The sequence below is a fragment of the Diabrotica virgifera genome, chromosome 2 (assembly GCF_917563875.1).
Source record: "Diabrotica virgifera virgifera chromosome 2, PGI_DIABVI_V3a".
NCBI classification, from domain to species: Eukaryota; Metazoa; Arthropoda; class Insecta; order Coleoptera; family Chrysomelidae; genus Diabrotica; species Diabrotica virgifera.
The window spans coordinates 231,332,767-231,352,214 of NC_065444.1; positions in this window are offsets into that span (position 1 = coordinate 231,332,767).

Sequence of the window (19,448 nt, forward strand, 5' to 3'; positions counted from 1 at the left end):
ATAATAATATAAGTATTTCTATAAAAATAAATGAATATTTTTATAATCTTTAAATATAATATCACTTGGTTTAAGAGGGGGGGCAATCGCCCCCATCACCCTCCCTGGATCCGCCACTGCTCAGCGACCACCTACGGGTGAATATTGTGCTACTAAGGTAGCACTAATCCAATAAAATGCTTGTAGGAGGCGAAAATATGCAAAAATTGATTTTGGGCCACCGCTGTGGCTTTGGGGCGCAAAGATTGTAAAATGTGCATAAGTTATAATTTGTAGGTTATACTGTGTGGTTTTATTTTACATAAGTACTTTATCAATAAAACGAACAGATGACGAAAAAAAAAAACAAAAACTGGAGCCCGCCAAAGCATATATGAGGTTTACGGCGCCACTGTGCCGTAACGGTTGCTTATACGAAAAAAATGAATAGGACCTAACTTTTAGAGTAAGTAGTGGTTTTTAGCCTTGTATAAGTTTTGTTTAAAAAGAATGCATAGGTAATGAGAAAATCGTAAAAACATGCTCGCCAAGGGATAGGGGTAGTTTCTGCAGTATATTTTTAAAGAAAGGGATAGTTTCCGCAGGAATGTTGCAATAACCATATATATTTTTGAAAAGCACTATTGATGAAGCATATGCCCATATGGATCGAAAAGCAAAAAAACAAAAAAACATTTCAACCCCCATTTTATTTATTTTTTCTTTGTTACAGGGGTTGCACTAGGAAATCGCTTTTTGCTGTCCATGCATGGGTAATAATAACGCACACAAAATGATATATGAAACATATTAATAAAGGGCATTGTGTGTGAAAGATTCCAAGAAAATCACTTTATTTATTAATTCTTCTTTTTTTGGGGTGGTTCCGGGGAAAAATGGGGGTGCATTATACAAATTTGTAAATAGAACCAGTACATGGGTAATCGCTGAAAGTCTTTTTACTCTAGCATAAACGGTTCAGATGGTATAAAAAGGGGTTTTTTAAAATGTAACACCCTGTAATTAAAAAAAGGGCAATTACCTTTAAGTGAAACCTATACCAAAAAATAAATCAATTATTTGTGAATAAATGCCGCAGGATTACTTCTTAATTTCCATTACAGTTAGGGAAAAATATATATTTTTTAAAAACATCTTTTTTAAAAACTTGTCAACTTTGGGACGCCACTCCCGCTAAACGGTGGATGATAGACAGATGCTGTCGCGAAGTAAATCGTAGAAAATATAGTCCTCTTCATATTTCTATAAAAGAAATTTTTTGTAAAAGGTACAGGAAGGGTTACGTTCTGCAAAAACCACAAATTACCCCCTTTAAAGGGGTGAAAAGGGTGGTTCCGGGGCGAAATTTTTTCAGAAAAAGTTAGTCTTATAATAAGCACCCCTTGATATACCAGAAAAAAAATAAAACCGGACTTGTGTCCATTTTGCAAGGTTCAACCTTTGTTTCCTACACTACACAGGGCACATACAAAAAGATAGCACAAAATGGGATAGCATCAAAATTAAAATAGTGGTACGGCAAGGTTTTATTCTCTCTCCATTGCTATTCAAATTGTACTCGAAAGTTATCACCCTTACATTCTTAAAACTTATACTCGCAAAAGTTACTGAACCACGAAACAGCTGGCGTTATAGCAAACGCAATACCTATTAGTAACTTGAGCTTTGCAGATGACACCTTGTTAATGGCAGAGAATATTGAAGATTTGCAGAAAATAGTCCAAAAAGTCTTCTGCCTTCTGCTAGTCCATTGGTATAATATACCAATGACATATTAGAACATATTATGTTCTTTTTTCCATAATATATCATTAAGGGCCGGTTGTTCGAACGCTAATCAACAATGATCATTATTCAATATTTAATTACTGTCACCAAAACTGTCAATGTCAACTTTGTTTGGGTTGCTGAAAACATAATTAATTATAATTATAAGATTTATTATTAATTATGTTAATAATTATTGTTATATTAATTGATTATAGTCTCAGAATTGTAATTAATTATGTTTTGACAACCCAAACAAAGTTGACATTGACAGTAATTAATTATTTGATAATGATCATTGTTGATTAGCGTTCGAACAACCGGCCCTAAATATCTTTAGTAATAATTCTGTTGCATTTTGTTCAATTTTGTTTCATCATTTTACTGGTTAGGTATTCTGTCATACCCTGGTGCTTTTCCGTTTTTAATTTCTGCAATAGCTTCTTACAGTTTATTTATAATTATAAGACCTACATACGTTATCATCTTTTATTCTTTGGTTCAACACGTTGTTTTCACTAGTAATACCACTAGAGGTCAAATTATTTCCGGAAATTTTTTTGAGATCATGAATATTTTGAAAATTTCCCGAGTCGCATACGAGGGAAATTTTCTAAAAATATTCATGATCAAAAAAAAATTTCCGGATATTAATTTGACTTCGCGTGGTATTCGGTAAGAAAATTCCACACCAAATTTGCATTTGAAAATCCAAAGCTGCATGAACAGATTAATAGCGCGCCATAGCTTTGTCAGCAATTATTTAGGCTTTCAAATTCGTAATTTCTACTCATTGTAGTTGCATGGGAATACCATTTCAAGATAGAAAATAGTATATTCTTCAATTTTACATAAGTTTTGAGTAACTACAAGTGATAGAAAATGAATCAAAACTAAATTATGTAAACAAATAAAAACCAGTCTGTCAAAAATGTTCTGTTATTATAAACGTCAAAAAATTTCCACTATAATTCGCTGTTGGGTACCCCACGAGCAAAAAATTTCCGATAAAATACCTCCGTTGCCATGGTGATCTGTCAAAATAACGTATTTTGATTGGTTCAAAATTACAGGTGTGGAATTTTTTTCGTAATAGCAATGAGTTTGTAGGATCTCTTGGAAATATTTTCTCCATCTCTTCATTATTTCATTTTTGCTTCTGTGAGAATTTCTCCAGTTTTATTTACTCTTCGCTTTACTCCTAGTACATTTCAAAGGAAGAAATGATTAACCGTCCATTTAATTTAATACTTTATACGTACCTACGTCATCAACAAAAACGGATTACATAATATAAATACATTTGCCCAATTTATTTTGGTACTCACTGTATTAGATCTCTTAGAAATTATTGCTGTCATGACTTCTCTATTTATTTGTATGTACTTTTCGTGATTATAGTTATTTAGGAAAATTACCAATTTTCTTCTTGTCATAAATGCACCGGTTGACTTCAGAGAATTCCAAAACTTGCGAAACACATTTACAGGTTACAGAATCAATATTGCATAAAAAATCATCGGAGAAAACTCATTATAACTTTTTAAAGTGTTCAAAAGAGCTTTATTTATATTTTTTAAAAAAAGTTTCTAGCATTAAAAGTAAGTAAGTTACGTTCAAAATAAAGTTAGTCCCTTTTTTTGCTAAAAAATTCGTGAAAATGACCCCCTAATTATTAGCATCCAAAATAAAATTAATCGTTACTGTTTCATAAATTACTTTACTTATGAATTTTTTATTTGATGATCTGTAAGTTTCATCGGTTCAAAGTTCTTTTTTCGAAAAAAATTGTTTTAAAAGTAAATTTTTTTAAATGTTGACAAAATGCATTTTTTTAAAATAGTAACTTGAAAATTATTACAGTCGGAAAATTGAAATAATACCCAAGAACGATCACATCAATCACTTATTTTGTATTGGCTATCTTTTTCTATAACAAACGTTTGTTATTTATAGAAAAATACAGCAAATACAAAATAAGTGATTGATGTGATCGTTCATGGGCATTCTTTCATTTTTCCGACTGGAGTAATACCAAAATTCCCAAACAGGAAAAAACGTAGGTTTTGCTTTTTTGAATAGTTTGGATTTTTTATTTTTCTGTAAGACAAAGATTGGTTAAGATATGGCTGTTAAAAATTTGCATACACTCGTGATTAGTGACTCGTTCAAGCCTTTTCAACTATAGCTCTGTCAAAAAAAAAAGAATGTGTGTGTACTTTGTACGCACGTAAGAAGTTATACTTCTATTATATGATTATATGATTATAAACGAAATTAATATACTTTTTATTTATATTTTATTTAAATATTAAATTAATTTATACTTAATACTTCTCAAACATTTTTATTAAAACAGTGCCAAAAATTAAAATAATAAAAAAATAAAACACACACAAACACATTAAAAATGCCACAAATGATTTCTGAACATTAATTGTCGGAAAAATTTTTAACTAAATACGTATTTTCTGAAAATAAAATTATATAATAAATATACTTACAATCATAAAATGTATAAAAAAAAAAATAAAAAAATAAAAGTTTCTATTGGGATTCGAACCAACTTACCACGCGGCTGGTATTTGCGTTGTATTGGGATTCACCCGCATTAAAACTGCACCACAGAGGCAGCTTGTCATTATGTGCGAAGATCGTCTAACTAAACAGATTAACCTTTTGACATTTTTAACTTATGTAAATCAAATTATTTTGATTTTGAATTGAAATGATTTAGAATTGAAAAAATACAACAAAACATAGGGTAAGAAGACAATATATTAGGTGAATATTGATATAAATTTTGATGGTAATCAAATTATGTAAAAAAAAGTATTACATACTACTTATGTATTTTGGTAGGTTCAAGGTAGGTATCGGAGCCCGTATAACGACTAATACATTTCGCAATCACTTGCGTCGTGCAAAGTGGCTATGTTCAAATATCATAACAAAATTTGATCAACTATTTATAAAACACTTACCAGTGAAAGATTCTTTAGCTTTGAATAAGCGAGATCTGCGGCACTCATACTAGGCACAGTTTGATGAGCTTTCACATTGGCATGCAACAATCATCTCTTCTATGTAAATAAGTCCAAAAATATAATATGAAAACTATTTAAAAAGGCAGTATAACCATTAACTAACTTTTTGTTTGTTGTTTCTCTTCCTACAAATTTTAAAACGCAACAAGCATACATTATAACCAAACACAGTCCCACAGCTGTGCCACAGCTGCCATATTGGATAATTTTTGTCATGTCATTTGAACATCCAATTAGAACAAAGTTATAATGCGCATGCGCCCGGTCGCTAGGTTTTCCCATATAAAATTTCACCGTCATTACGCCCGTAAAGAAGTATAACTTCAATAAGCACTTTGAACCGATGAAACCTATAGATTATATAAACAATACATACAACTGTATGTAAATAAGTAACTTATGAAGCAGTAACTATATTAATTTCATTTGAGGTGCTAATTAGGGGGTGATTTTTTCAACATAAAATAAGGGACCAATTTGATTTTGAGCATAATTTGCTTATTTCTAATGCTCGAAATTAAAAAAAAAATCGGAAATAAAGCTTTTCTTAAACACCTTAAATTTAAAAAAGGTATAATTAGTTTTCCACGAAAAGTGCTTAAGTTTTTGGTTATTTCACGTTGACATATTCGATTTGGAATTTGACGAATAAGAACCTACTTTTATTAGCTACAACTCTGCTTCTACTGTGTCTACAGAGGTCATACATACCCCTTCTACTATTTTTAATAATCTATATTTTGCTAACAAAAACCGTCTAACAACGTGGTTTGTTTATTGAAAATAAACATATCCGCTCGTAACAAATTCAGAAAGTATTCACTTAGTGAAAAAACTCTATGAACAAAATCATAGAATTAGAATTAGCCAGTTTATCTAATTGCGGATTTATTTTGAACTTCGGGGTGAAACTCACCTCTAGGGCAAAAGCACACATAGGCACAATATCACTTTTTTTCTTTGACATGTTAGTTGTGTGTATGCCTTTAGTGTCAATCCAATTGGTTCTTTAAAATCCTGATGTATTGCAATATTTTATCGTGAGTGAATGGACTATTACAAAATAGAAATAAATTTGCCTAATTTATTTTGGTGCCCACTGTATTAGCTGTCGCAGATGATTACTGTCATGACTTCTCTGTTTATTTGTATATACTTTTCGTGATTATAGTTATTTAGGACAATTACCAATTTTCTTCTTGTCATAATTGCATCAGTTGACTTCAGAGAATTCCAAAACTTGCGAAACATATTTAAAGGTTACAGAATCAATCTTGCATAAAAAAGTCATCAGACCTCTCTATATTTACCACTATTAATAGATGACTATTATGGTATAATGGTTGAAAATCTATTGTTAAAACACGATGAACATTTGGAATGTATGTCCTGACCCTGTAAATAATCAAAATTATTATTATTTGAATTGGCTAAGTTATGGGTCAAGATTTTGGTCACGTTTATAAGCCACGATTTTTATGGGAATAAATAATACCATTACAGTTAATAAGCGTGCATTGTCCCATTTTTAAACTAATCTGTTAATTTGTCACTAACTAGAATTATCATTTAATATTTCGTCCGAATATTTAAAACATTAATTAAGGTCATAAGTACGTTAAATCCTAATGCAATTTGCATACAAAAAGAAATCCCTAATCAGGGCCGCCTTTAGGTCAATTGATGCCCTAGGCAATTCTCGATTAGCCGCCCTTCAAACATGTACCATTTTTGCCAAAAAAATTGCAGAAATTTTTATTTAAATAAGACTACATTAAAAATGGATTTAAACTACGATGTCTGTATAGGGCTTTTCATCAATTGTCATTTGTTTCGAGCTTCTGTCATGTGTCACATAATATTAATATATCTACGTCATACGTCTTTGGTTTGTATTATTGTAAATACCAATAACGTATGTCGTAGATATATTAATATTATGTGACACATGACAGAAGCTCGAAACAAATGACTGTGAATGAAAAGCCCTATACCCATAACAGAAAAAACTGTCATTCCAGTTCGATCACATCAGAGACTTCTTTTCAAAAAAAGACTTTTCAAAAAAAATTTTTTTCTTGACAAAATCGACAAATTATTAATACGCTCTTGCATTATATTTGATGGGAAATTATTTTTAATTCTTGACATTTTCGAAAATGACCTTTCAGCGGACACGTTGGCAAGAACAAATAAATGTGCGAAGCAATGTCAAAATTAGGGAAAATATCTTTCAGTCCACTTAGTGCAGTCACTGAAGGTTTTCACCTCATATTTCGTTGAACCTCCATCGATTTTTATGAAAATTGGTAAGTAGTTAGAGGATACCTTAAGGAACACAGGTGACATAATGCCAACTTGCGGTTTTACCGAGGTGGTGGATGCCACCCCTTGTCGAGGGTGAAAATTATTATTTTTTTAATAATACCATAAGTCGATAGAGAGACAAATTCTAAGCAAAATTTGTTATATAAAGTTATTAATATAAATCAATACGTTTTGAGTTATTAAAGATCAAAGATTTTATTTTTTCTTAAAAAAATGCATGTTTTAAAGCTGTTTTTCACGTATAACTCAAAAACTATAAGCTTTTACAAAAAAGTTATTATTACCAAAATTGAAGATAATAAAAAGATACACTCCTCACTTAAAGAACTTAACTAATGGTAATTAAAAGTGAGTTATGGGTAATTGAATGTATATTTTTTTTCGACGAGTACTCAAATCTAAGTATTCAAGCTTAAATAACGGGAAAACGATGCATTTTATAAAATATACCTGTTAAGCACTTGTCAAATTACTTCGGAGTACCTATCAAATGAGCTCCAGTAGAAGTTAATAGCATCACAATTAAGCAAGTTATGATGAACATAAAAAACACTTTTTAGGAAAAAGTGAAAAAAACATACGCCATTTCCATAAAAATTAAAATTTATAGTAATTCTTAGAAGAATTTCTTTATAATAGCATAAGTAATGATTTCAACAATTTTGACCGGTTTATAATGCATATTTTTGAAACAAAAAATATAATTTAAAAAAAATCATAATTTCTAAAATTATCGTAATTTTCATTTTCTTTTGATAATAACTCCAAAAATACTCAATATACGTAAAAAGTGATATTGTAGGTATAACCAAATTTTTGTTTTATCTGTATCAAATATTTTACCTTTTTACTATTTCTGTAGGGTCAAAAATAACCGAGATAGAAACGTTTAAAGCTTAAATTTTGCTGCGAAAACCATGTAACCGGGGCCATTTAACCTTTTATTTAAAAAAAGTAAGGGGCCTAAAAGATTAAATTCAACGTGGCGTAATAGTCATTAAAATTATCTTTCAAATGGTTTTTAGGCAAACCTGATATCGTAAAAATTAACAGAGTTATTAAAAAAAAACAATAACTTTTTTCGAAAAATTTTTAAAAGATAAATTTTGAAAAATATTTAGTGCATAAATTTTAATGCTATCAACTTGTTCGGGGGCTCATTTGATAGATATTTCTAAGTACTTTGGAAAATGTTTAATAAGGTTATGTCTCATAAAATGCATCATTTTCCCGTTATTCAAGTTTGAATACTTAGATTTGGGTACTCGCCGAAAAAAAATGTACATTCAATTACCTATAACTCATTTTTAGTTAACATTAAAAGGTTTTTCCAGTAAGGAGTTTATTTAAGTTTTTATTAGCTTCAATTTTGGTAATAATAACTTTTTTGTAAAATCTTATAGTTTTTGAGTTATTTATGAAAAATCTGTTAAAAGCATGCATTTTTCTCACGAATAATTAAAATCTTTTATCTTTAATAACTCAAAAAGTTTTGATGTATTTTATTAACTTTATGTAACAAATTTTGCTTACAATTTGTCCCTCTATCGAATTCTGGGGATATTTTTAATAAAATAATTTTCACCCACGAGAAGGGGTGGCATCCACCCCCATGGTAAAAGCGCAAGTTGACACCATGTCACCTTTGTTCCTTGAGATATCTTTTAACCACTCACCAATTTTCATGCATATCGATGGAGGTTCAACGAAATCGGAGGTAATAGCTTATATCCACCGTCAGTGACTGCACTTACTCTTCTTTAAATAATAAGATAAGTATGTCAATTGGTGATTTTATTGTGATATCCAAATGACCCTTTAAGTGAATGTATTCATGTATGAATGGAGTATCTTGGTCGTCTTTATTTTGTATCAGATTTTCAGCTTCTTTAATAATTTCTTCATTGCTTAATTTTGGCTTCTTCTTCTTCTTCTTCGCGCGACTAGGATTACTCCTGTTTGTCTGCCTCTTATTCTGTTTCAGTTGTTGTTGACTGTACATTGTCTTTCCACCTTTTCGGCGGCCTTCCAACGGGTCTTCTGCTATACGGCTTGTTGTTTTTACAGATGTTCGCTAATCTATCTGGTTCCATTCGATTTACATGTTCGTTCCAGTTTTTCTTTCTTGTTTTTATCCACCTGTTAATATTTTGAATTTTGCAACGTTCTCGTATACTTCTGTTGCTTTGTCTGTCTCTTAATGATATGCCCGCTATTGATCTTAATACTTTCATTTCGATATTGTTGATTTGTTGTTTCGTCTTTCTTGTATCGGTCCTTGTCTCCGCTGCATATGTTAGGATAGGTCTTACTGTTGTCTTGTATAATTTTATTTTGCTTTCCGTGGTCAGATATTTGTTTCTCCATAGGGTTTCTCGGAGGCAACCACTTACTCTTGCCGCTTTTGTCGCTTGTGTTGTGGTCTCTGTTCTTATATTCCTGTCACTAGTGATCTCTACTCCTAGGTAATTGAATTTCATTACTGTTCTACAATTTTGCCGTCTATTTCTAACTTGCATCTACGCGGCTCTTTACTTATCACTACTATACATTTAGTTTTTTCTACCGATATTCTCATATTAAATTTATTTGCTGTGATATTGAAAGTGTGGAGCTGCCTTTGTAGGTCATCCTCGTTATCAGCAATTAGTACTGCATCATCGGCATAGCATAGTATCGTGATTTTATGCGCTCCCATGTGGTATCCATGTCGTTTTCTGACTTCGTGAATTATTTGATTCATCATCATATTGAATAACAATGGGCTGAGCGAGTCTCCTTGGCGGATTCCTCCTTTTAGTTATATGCGTTCTGTTTCTCCTCTTGACATTATAACTCTGGTCTTGTTGTTCTTGTTAATTTCCTTAATTAGCCTTATTATCTGGTGGTCTATTTGTTCAGCTTGTAATAAATTTAAGATATCATTTCGCCTCACCCTGTCAAAAGCACTTTTTAAATCTACAAAGCACATGTATGCTGGTTTTCCATATTCAATAGACTTTTCTACTATTTGCCTGATAATAAAAATTGCATCTATTGTGCTGCGGTTCTTCCGGAAGCCTTGCTGTTCATCTGCCATATTCGCTTTTTCCTCGATTTTATCTTTTATGACTGCCGTCAACAATTTTAATGTGCTGTTCATCAGACTAATGCCTCTATAATTTTCAGGATTTTTCGAGTCTCCCTTTTTGAGTATCGGTAGCAGGAGACTTTCCTTTCCGCTGGTACTACTCCGATATTTATCATATCGACAAATACTTTTAGGAGCCATTTGAGTAGTGTTCTTCCTCTATATTTTAGCAGTTCTTTATTTATCTTATCAGGACCAGGTGCTTTTCTATTTTTTAATTTTTTTATTCGTTCTTGTAGCTCTTCTTCTGATATTAGTACTCTATCGTGGGTTTCATTAATGTTTATTTCTCTGTTCTCTTCTTCTCCTTCTCCATATAATTTCGCGAAATGCTCAGTCCATTGTATCTCCGTAATGTTATCTATCCTTATAAATTCATTTATTTCTGTTTTTTGTCTGCCTATCATCTTCCACACCTTTTTCTGGGATCCATAGAGGTCGTATTCCATATCTTTGGTAAATTTCTCCCAGTGTTCCTTTTTGATGTTATCTATTTCTTGGTTTACTCTATTCCTGATTGTCACGTAGTCGTCTCGTGCCTCCGGTGTCTTCACTCTTTTGTATGTTAGGAAAGCTTGTTTCTTTTGATTTGCTAGTGCTTTCACCCTTTCGTCGTACCATGGAGTTTTGTATTCACGTTTATTTCTGTTGACTTTTCTTTTACCTAAAGCTTCTTCTGCTGCTTGTAGGATACTTTTTCTAATAATTTTCCAGGTTTCTTCTATATCCTTTTTAGTCTCTAGGTTATGGCTGTTTAGCTTTTCTGTTAGTCTGTTTCTATACAAGTTTTGTGTCCCTTGGTCTTCTAAGCTTTCTATGTTTAACTTTTCTTCGACTTTTGTATTTCGTTTGCGTTGTGTGTTGATTTCTATATTTATTTTCCCTAGTACCAGGCCATGGTCGGATCCTACATTGGCGGACGATAGAGTGCGCACATCTATTATATCCCTGGGGTGTATTTGTCTGTTTGTTATAATGTAGTCAATCATAGAGTTACGTCCTCTTGTATCTGACCAGGTGATCTTATGCTGTATTGGATGGTCAAAGTATGTGTTGTTAATTCGGAGGTTATTCAATCAACAAAGTTCTAGGAGTCTTTCTCCGTTGTCGTTGAGCGTTTCTTCATTAAATCTTTGTGTAGCTCCAGCCACAGGTATGTTGCCGACTCTGGCGTTTAAGTCGCCGAGAATTATTGTTTTACTACCTACCGGCTATTGTCGTGTCCAGTAGATCTTGGAGCTGTCCATAAAAAGCATCTTTTTCTTCCTTGTTTTTGTTGTTATCTGGGGCATATACGGGGATAATATTAAGTGTCGTGTGGTGAAGTTTAAGGCAAACCAGCATCATGTGTTCGTTGATGTATCTTATTTCTTGAATGCTGCTGCTATATTTATTGTGCATTAAGAGGCCTACTCCTGCCTGTGCTCGTTTGTTTTTATCTACTCCGCTGTACAGGAGCATAAACTTGTTCTTATTGACATTTCCTTTCCCTTTCTTTTTTGTTTCATTCAGGGCACATATATCAATATTATGGAGCTCCAATTCCTGCACAACTTCCTGTTCCCTTTTGTTCCACGATGCGATGTTCCAAGTGCCAATTCGTAGTTTATTTGGTCTCTTTGTTCTTTTCTTTGCGTGGGTCGTCATCTGTGTATCCGTCCAATTCTGAGGCTTCTGTTCGGTTTTATGAGCGTTAATTATTTAATTTATTAATTAATTAACGCTTAATTTTGGCAAACCTGTTAATAACATGAAAACGTTGATAAATAAGTCAATAAGATTCAAGACGTTTATATTTGGGTCTCTTATCAGAGTGTCGATTATAATATAGAATGTGTGGATTTTCATCTCATCACTAGCTGAAAACTTTAGTTCATCATCGGCCCCCTCGTCAAATTGAATTTTTCTTTTCGTCTTTCTCATTTCTTTATATGTTTTATTTGGTCACAATTTTTTGGCTTCCTTGCCGTAAAGTAATTTGAAAGAGCTTCATACTCTTTAATGACAGAACCCAAATCCATAATTTTTATACACAAATATTTCTTGTGCAGTATTTTTGCCGCCCTCTCACAATGTGCCGCCCTAGGCAACTACCTATATTGCCTAATGGACAAACCAGCCCTGTCCCTAATACAGAAACAGATGATCAGGATGTGAGAATCATTACAATATTGATTATTGATATTATGTGAGAATCATATAATATATCGATATCAAAAAGCCATAATTCGAGTAAACCAACAAAAATCTAAAGAAATGCCAATAAGCAGAGGAGTACGACAAGGATGTGTACTATCCCCTCTACTTTAAGAAGATATATTTAAAGAGGCACTAAAATACATCAATGAAGTCATATCAATTAACGGAACACTAGTGAATAATCACCTTGTCGTATCACCTTGTCGGCAAGGTGATACGTTGTTACCTAAACTTTTCATATCGGCTCTAGAAAAAGCGATCAAAACCCTCTAATGGGGTGACAAAGGAATAAATGTGGACGGAGAGATGCTACACCACCTAAGCTACACAGACGATAATATAGTCCTGATTGCAGACGATTTGGGACAAATAAAGAAAATATTGGAAGAACTTAGTACAGCCTGTCATAAAATAGGCTTAAAAATGAATATAACAAAACAAAATATATGACGAACTTAGTAAAAAGTAAACACCTTGAAATACAAAATGAACAAATAGAACTGGTAGACAAATATATATATACATATATATATATATATATATATATATATATATATATATATATATATATATATATATATATATATATATATATATATATATATATATCTACATAGAAAAGAAAAATCATTCGCAAATAACTCGCAATGTGAAAGTGAATACAAAATTAACAATATTCAGTTTCACATTGCGAGTTATTTGCCAATGATTTTTCTTTTCTATGTTTATAGTTGTACTCGCTTACTTAACATCCTTTATATATATATATACTAGCTGACCCGGCAGACTTCGTACTGCCTCAATAGATAAAAACAAACTGTTGTATACAATAAACTTAAAATTAACAAAAGGAATTCGTAATTAATAAACAAAAATGCTCGATGTGAATGAGGTTTTATTATTATTTTTAATTAATTACACATGATGTTTGAAATAATAAAGTTTAGTTAGAAGTAACAAAATAAAGTTTGTAGTGCAACAGTTACAATCTTAAATTTGTTTATCTTATAATGAATATAACAGCTTTATTATATCTACATTCAAAACAACCATCTATTTATTATTAGGTTCGGGGAGATTCCAAGTCTATAGGTGTTGATTAAATAAAATTAAATTCAATTAAAATTAAATAAAAAGTAAATGAAGTAAATTAAAATTAAATGAAATTGAATAAACGTAAATAAAAATAAAAAAAACTGAATAAAATTAAATACAAATAAATAAAATCATATTAACTTAAATACAATTAAATAAAGTTAAAAAAGAATTAAATAAAAATAATAAATAAATTAAAAAATAATAATAAAATTAAATAAAAGAAAATATAGTCTAATAAAAATAAATAAAATTTAATAAAATGAAATAAAATAAAATAAACAAAAATAAATAAAATACTTAAACTAAATAAAATTAAACAAAATGAATTAAAATTAAATAAAATTTTATAAAATAAACAAAAATAAATAAAATACTTAAACTAAATAAAATTAAACAAAATGAATTAAAATTAAATAAAATTTTATAATTTGCTGCTTGTTCTTTTCGTGTGCTCAGAATTTTTCTCCTGCTTACGGTTCCGTTTAGAGATATTTTTTGAAAATTTCGCAAAATTAAAAAATTCATATTTTGCCCAATTTGAGTCCCAAAGTTAAACTGTGCCACTTCTCTTCTATGAAATTTGTCGCTCGTTCTTCTTCTGTCCTCAGAATATTCCTACGGCTTGAGATATTGTATTTCGGACACCGATTGTGCTAGACAAAAAATTTTAGTACGGTTCTGCTCGGAATTCAGCAAGGAGTCTACCTACTTAATTTCATATTTTTCACGTCATTATTGTGAGAGTTACGGCGTCATGGGCAACCCCCTAATGACATACGGGTATGAAATATAGACAGCAACCTACTCCCAGTACAGTCCAATATACCTGCAAAATTTCATAAAAATCGGTTAAGTCGTTTCGGAGGAGTATGGTAACAAACACTGCGACCGGCGAATTTTTATATAGATGTAAAATATTTAAATGGCTATTAAAAAATAACGGTCTGAGATAAAAAATTGAAAATTTAGGATTGTATGTATCTTTTGCTTCTACATCTCATAAAAATAGTAAAAAACGGTTTTTCCAAAAATTAAAAAAATATATCAGGGGGGGCAACACCCCTTATGACGTACGGGTATGAAACTCCATATTATCCTATTCCCAGACCGCTAGAATATACATGTAAAATTTCATAAAAATCTGTTCAGTCGTTCTCGAGTTATAAATGGTGTAACTAACACAACCTCGACTTTCTTTTATATATATAGATGTAAAATATTTAAATGGCTATTAAAAAATAACGGTCTGAGATAAAAAATTGAAAATTTAGGATTGTATGTATCTTTTGCTTCTACATCTCATAAAAATAGTAAAAAACGGTTTTTCCAAAAATTAAAAAAATATATCAAGGGGGGCAACACCCCTTATGACGTACGGGTATGAAACTCCATATTATCCTATTCCCAGACCGCTAGAATATACATGTAAAATTTCATAAAAATCTGTTCAGTCGTTCTCGAGTTATAAATGGTGTAACTAACACAACATCGACTTTCTTTTATATATATAGATGTAAAATATTTAAATGGCTATTAAAAAATAACGGTCTGAGATAAAAAATTGAAAATTTAGGATTGTATGTATCTTTTGCTTCTACATCTCATAAAAATAGTAAAAAACGGTTTTTCCAAAAATTAAAAAAATATATCAGGGGGGGCAACACCCCTTATGACGTACGGGTATGAAACTCCATATTATCCTATTCCCAGACCGCTAGAATATACATGTAAAATTTCATAAAAATCTGTTCAGTCGTTCTCGAGTTATAAATGGTGTAACTAACACAACCTCGACTTTCTTTTATATATATAGATGTAAAATATTTAAATGGCTATTAAAAAATAACGGTCTGAGATAAAAAATTGAAAATTTAGGATTGTATGTATCTTTTGCTTCTACATCTCATAAAAATAGTAAAAAACGGTTTTTCCAAAAATTAAAAAAATATATCAAGGGGGGCAACACCCCTTATGACGTACGGGTATGAAACTCCATATTATCCTATTCCCAGACCGCTAGAATATACATGTAAAATTTCATAAAAATCTGTTCAGTCGTTCTCGAGTTATAAATGGTGTAACTAACACAACATCGACTTTCTTTTATATATATATAGATGTAAAATATTTAAATGGCTATTAAAAAATAACGGTCTGAGATAAAAAATTGAAAATTTAGGATTGTATGTATCTTTTGCTTCTACATCTCATAAAAATAGTAAAAAACGGTTTTTCCAAAAATTAAAAAAATATATCAGGGGGGGCAACACCCCTTATGACGTACGGGTATGAAACTCCATATTATCCTATTCCCAGACCGCTAGAATATACATGTAAAATTTCATAAAAATCTGTTCAGTCGTTCTCGAGTTATAAATGGTGTAACTAACACAACCTCGACTTTCTTTTATATATATAGATGTAAAATATTTAAATGGCTATTAAAAAATAACGGTCTGAGATAAAAAATTGAAAATTTAGGATTGTATGTATCTTTTGCTTCTACATCTCATAAAAATAGTAAAAAACGGTTTTTCCAAAAATTAAAAAAATATATCAAGGGGGGCAACACCCCTTATGACGTACGGGTATGAAACTCCATATTATCCTATTCCCAGACCGCTAGAATATACATGTAAAATTTCATAAAAATCTGTTCAGTCGTTCTCGAGTTATAAATGGTGTAACTAACACAACATCGACTTTCTTTTATATATATAGATGTAAAATATTTAAATGGCTATTAAAAAATAACGGTCTGAGATAAAAAATTGAAAATTTAGGATTGTATGTATCTTTTGCTTCTACATCTCATAAAAATAGTAAAAAACGGTTTTTCCAAAAATTAAAAAAATATATCAGGGGGGGCAACACCCCTTATGACGTACGGGTATGAAACTCCATATTATCCTATTCCCAGACCGCTAGAATATACATGTAAAATTTCATAAAAATCTGTTCAGTCGTTCTCGAGTTATAAATGGTGTAACTAACACAACCTCGACTTTCTTTTATATATATAGATGTAAAATATTTAAATGGCTATTAAAAAATAACGGTCTGAGATAAAAAATTGAAAATTTAGGATTGTATGTATCTTTTGCTTCTACATCTCATAAAAATAGTAAAAAACGGTTTTTCCAAAAATTAAAAAAATATATCAAGGGGGGCAACACCCCTTATGACGTACGGGTATGAAACTCCATATTATCCTATTCCCAGACCGCTAGAATATACATGTAAAATTTCATAAAAATCTGTTCAGTCGTTCTCGAGTTATAAATGGTGTAACTAACACAACATCGACTTTCTTTTATATATATAGATGTAAAATATTTAAATGGCTATTAAAAAATAACGGTCTGAGATAAAAAATTGAAAATTTAGGATTGTATGTATCTTTTGCTTCTACATCTCATAAAAATAGTAAAAAACGGTTTTTCCAAAAATTAAAAAAATATATCAAGGGGGGCAACACCCCTTATGACGTACGGGTATGAAACTCCATATTATCCTATTCCCAGACCGCTAGAATATACATGTAAAATTTCATAAAAATCTGTTCAGTCGTTCTCGAGTTATAAATGGTGTAACTAACACAACATCGACTTTCTTTTATATATATAGATGTAAAATATTTAAATGGCTATTAAAAAATAACGGTCTGAGATAAAAAATTGAAAATTTAGGATTGTATGTATCTTTTGCTTCTACATCTCATAAAAATAGTAAAAAACGGTTTTTCCAAAAATTAAAAAAATATATCGGGGGGGCAACACCCCTTATGACGTACGGGTATGAAACTCCATATTATCCTATTCCCAGACCGCTAGAATATACATGTAAAATTTCATAAAAATCTGTTCAGTCGTTCTCGAGTTATAAATGGTGTAACTAACACAACCTCGACTTTCTTTTATATATATAGATGTAAAATATTTAAATGGCTATTAAAAAATAACGGTCTGAGATAAAAAATTGAAAATTTAGGATTGTATGTATCTTTTGCTTCTACATCTCATAAAAATAGTAAAAAACGGTTTTTCCAAAAATTAAAAAAATATATCAAGGGGGGCAACACCCCTTATGACGTACGGGTATGAAACTCCATATTATCCTATTCCCAGACCGCTAGAATATACATGTAAAATTTCATAAAAATCTGTTCAGTCGTTCTCGAGTTATAAATGGTGTAACTAACACAACATCGACTTTCTTTTATATATATAGATGTAAAATATTTAAATGGCTATTAAAAAATAACGGTCTGAGATAAAAAATTGAAAATTTAGGATTGTATGTATCTTTTGCTTCTACATCTCATAAAAATAGTAAAAAACGGTTTTTCCAAAAATTAAAAAAATATATCAGGGGGGGCAACACCCCTTATGACGTACGGGTATGAAACTCCATATTATCCTATTCCCAGACCGCTAGAATATACATGTAAAATTTCATAAAAATCTGTTCAGTCGTTCTCGAGTTATAAATGGTGTAACTAACACAACATCGACTTTCTTTTATATATATAGATGTAAAATATTTAAATGGCTATTAAAAAATAACGGTCTGAGATAAAAAATTGAAAATTTAGGATTGTATGTATCTTTTGCTTCTACATCTCATAAAAATAGTAAAAAACGGTTTTTCCAAATATTAAAAAAATATATCAGGGGGGGCAACACCCCTTATGACGTACGGGTATGAAACTCCATATTATCCTATTCCCAGACCGCTAGAATATACATGTAAAATTTCATAAAAATCTGTTCAGTCGTTCTCGAGTTATAAATGGTGTAACTAACACAACCTCGACTTTCTTTTATATATATAGATGTAAAATATTTAAATGGCTATTAAAAAATAACGGTCTGAGATAAAAAATTGAAAATTTAGGATTGTATGTATCTTTTGCTTCTACATCTCATAAAAATAGTAAAAAACGGTTTTTCCAAAAATTAAAAAAATATATCAAGGGGGGCAACACCCCTTATGACGTACGGGTATGAAACTCCATATTATCCTATTCCCAGACCGCTAGAATATACATGTAAAATTTCATAAAAATCTGTTCAGTCGTTCTCGAGTTATAAATGGTGTAACTAACACAACCTCGACTTTCTTTTATATATATAGATGTAAAATATTTAAATGGCTATTAAAAAATAACGGTCTGAGATAAAAAATTGAAAATTTAGGATTGTATGTATCTTTTGCTTCTACATCTCATAAAAATAGTAAAAAACGGTTTTTCCAAAAATTAAAAAAATATATCAAGGGGGGCAACACCCCTTATGACGTACGGGTATGAAACTCCATATTATCCTATTCCCAGACCGCTAGAATATACATGTAAAATTTCATAAAAATCTGTTCAGTCGTTCTCGAGTTATAAATGGTGTAACTAACACAACATCGACTTTCTTTTATATATATAGATGTAAAATATTTAAATGGCTATTAAAAAATAACGGTCTGAGATAAAAAATTGAAAATTTAGGATTGTATGTATCTTTTGCTTCTACATCTCATAAAAATAGTAAAAAACGGTTTTTCCAAAAATTAAAAAAATATATCAGGGGGGGCAACACCCCTTATGACGTACGGGTATGAAACTCCATATTATCCTATTCCCAGACCGCTAGAATATACATGTAAAATTTCATAAAAATCTGTTCAGTCGTTCTCGAGTTATAAATGGTGTAACTAACACAACCTCGACTTTCTTTTATATATATAGATGTAAAATATTTAAATGGCTATTAAAAAATAACGGTCTGAGATAAAAAATTGAAAATTTAGGATTGTATGTATCTTTTGCTTCTACATCTCATAAAAATAGTAAAAAACGGTTTTTCCAAAAATTAAAAAAATATATC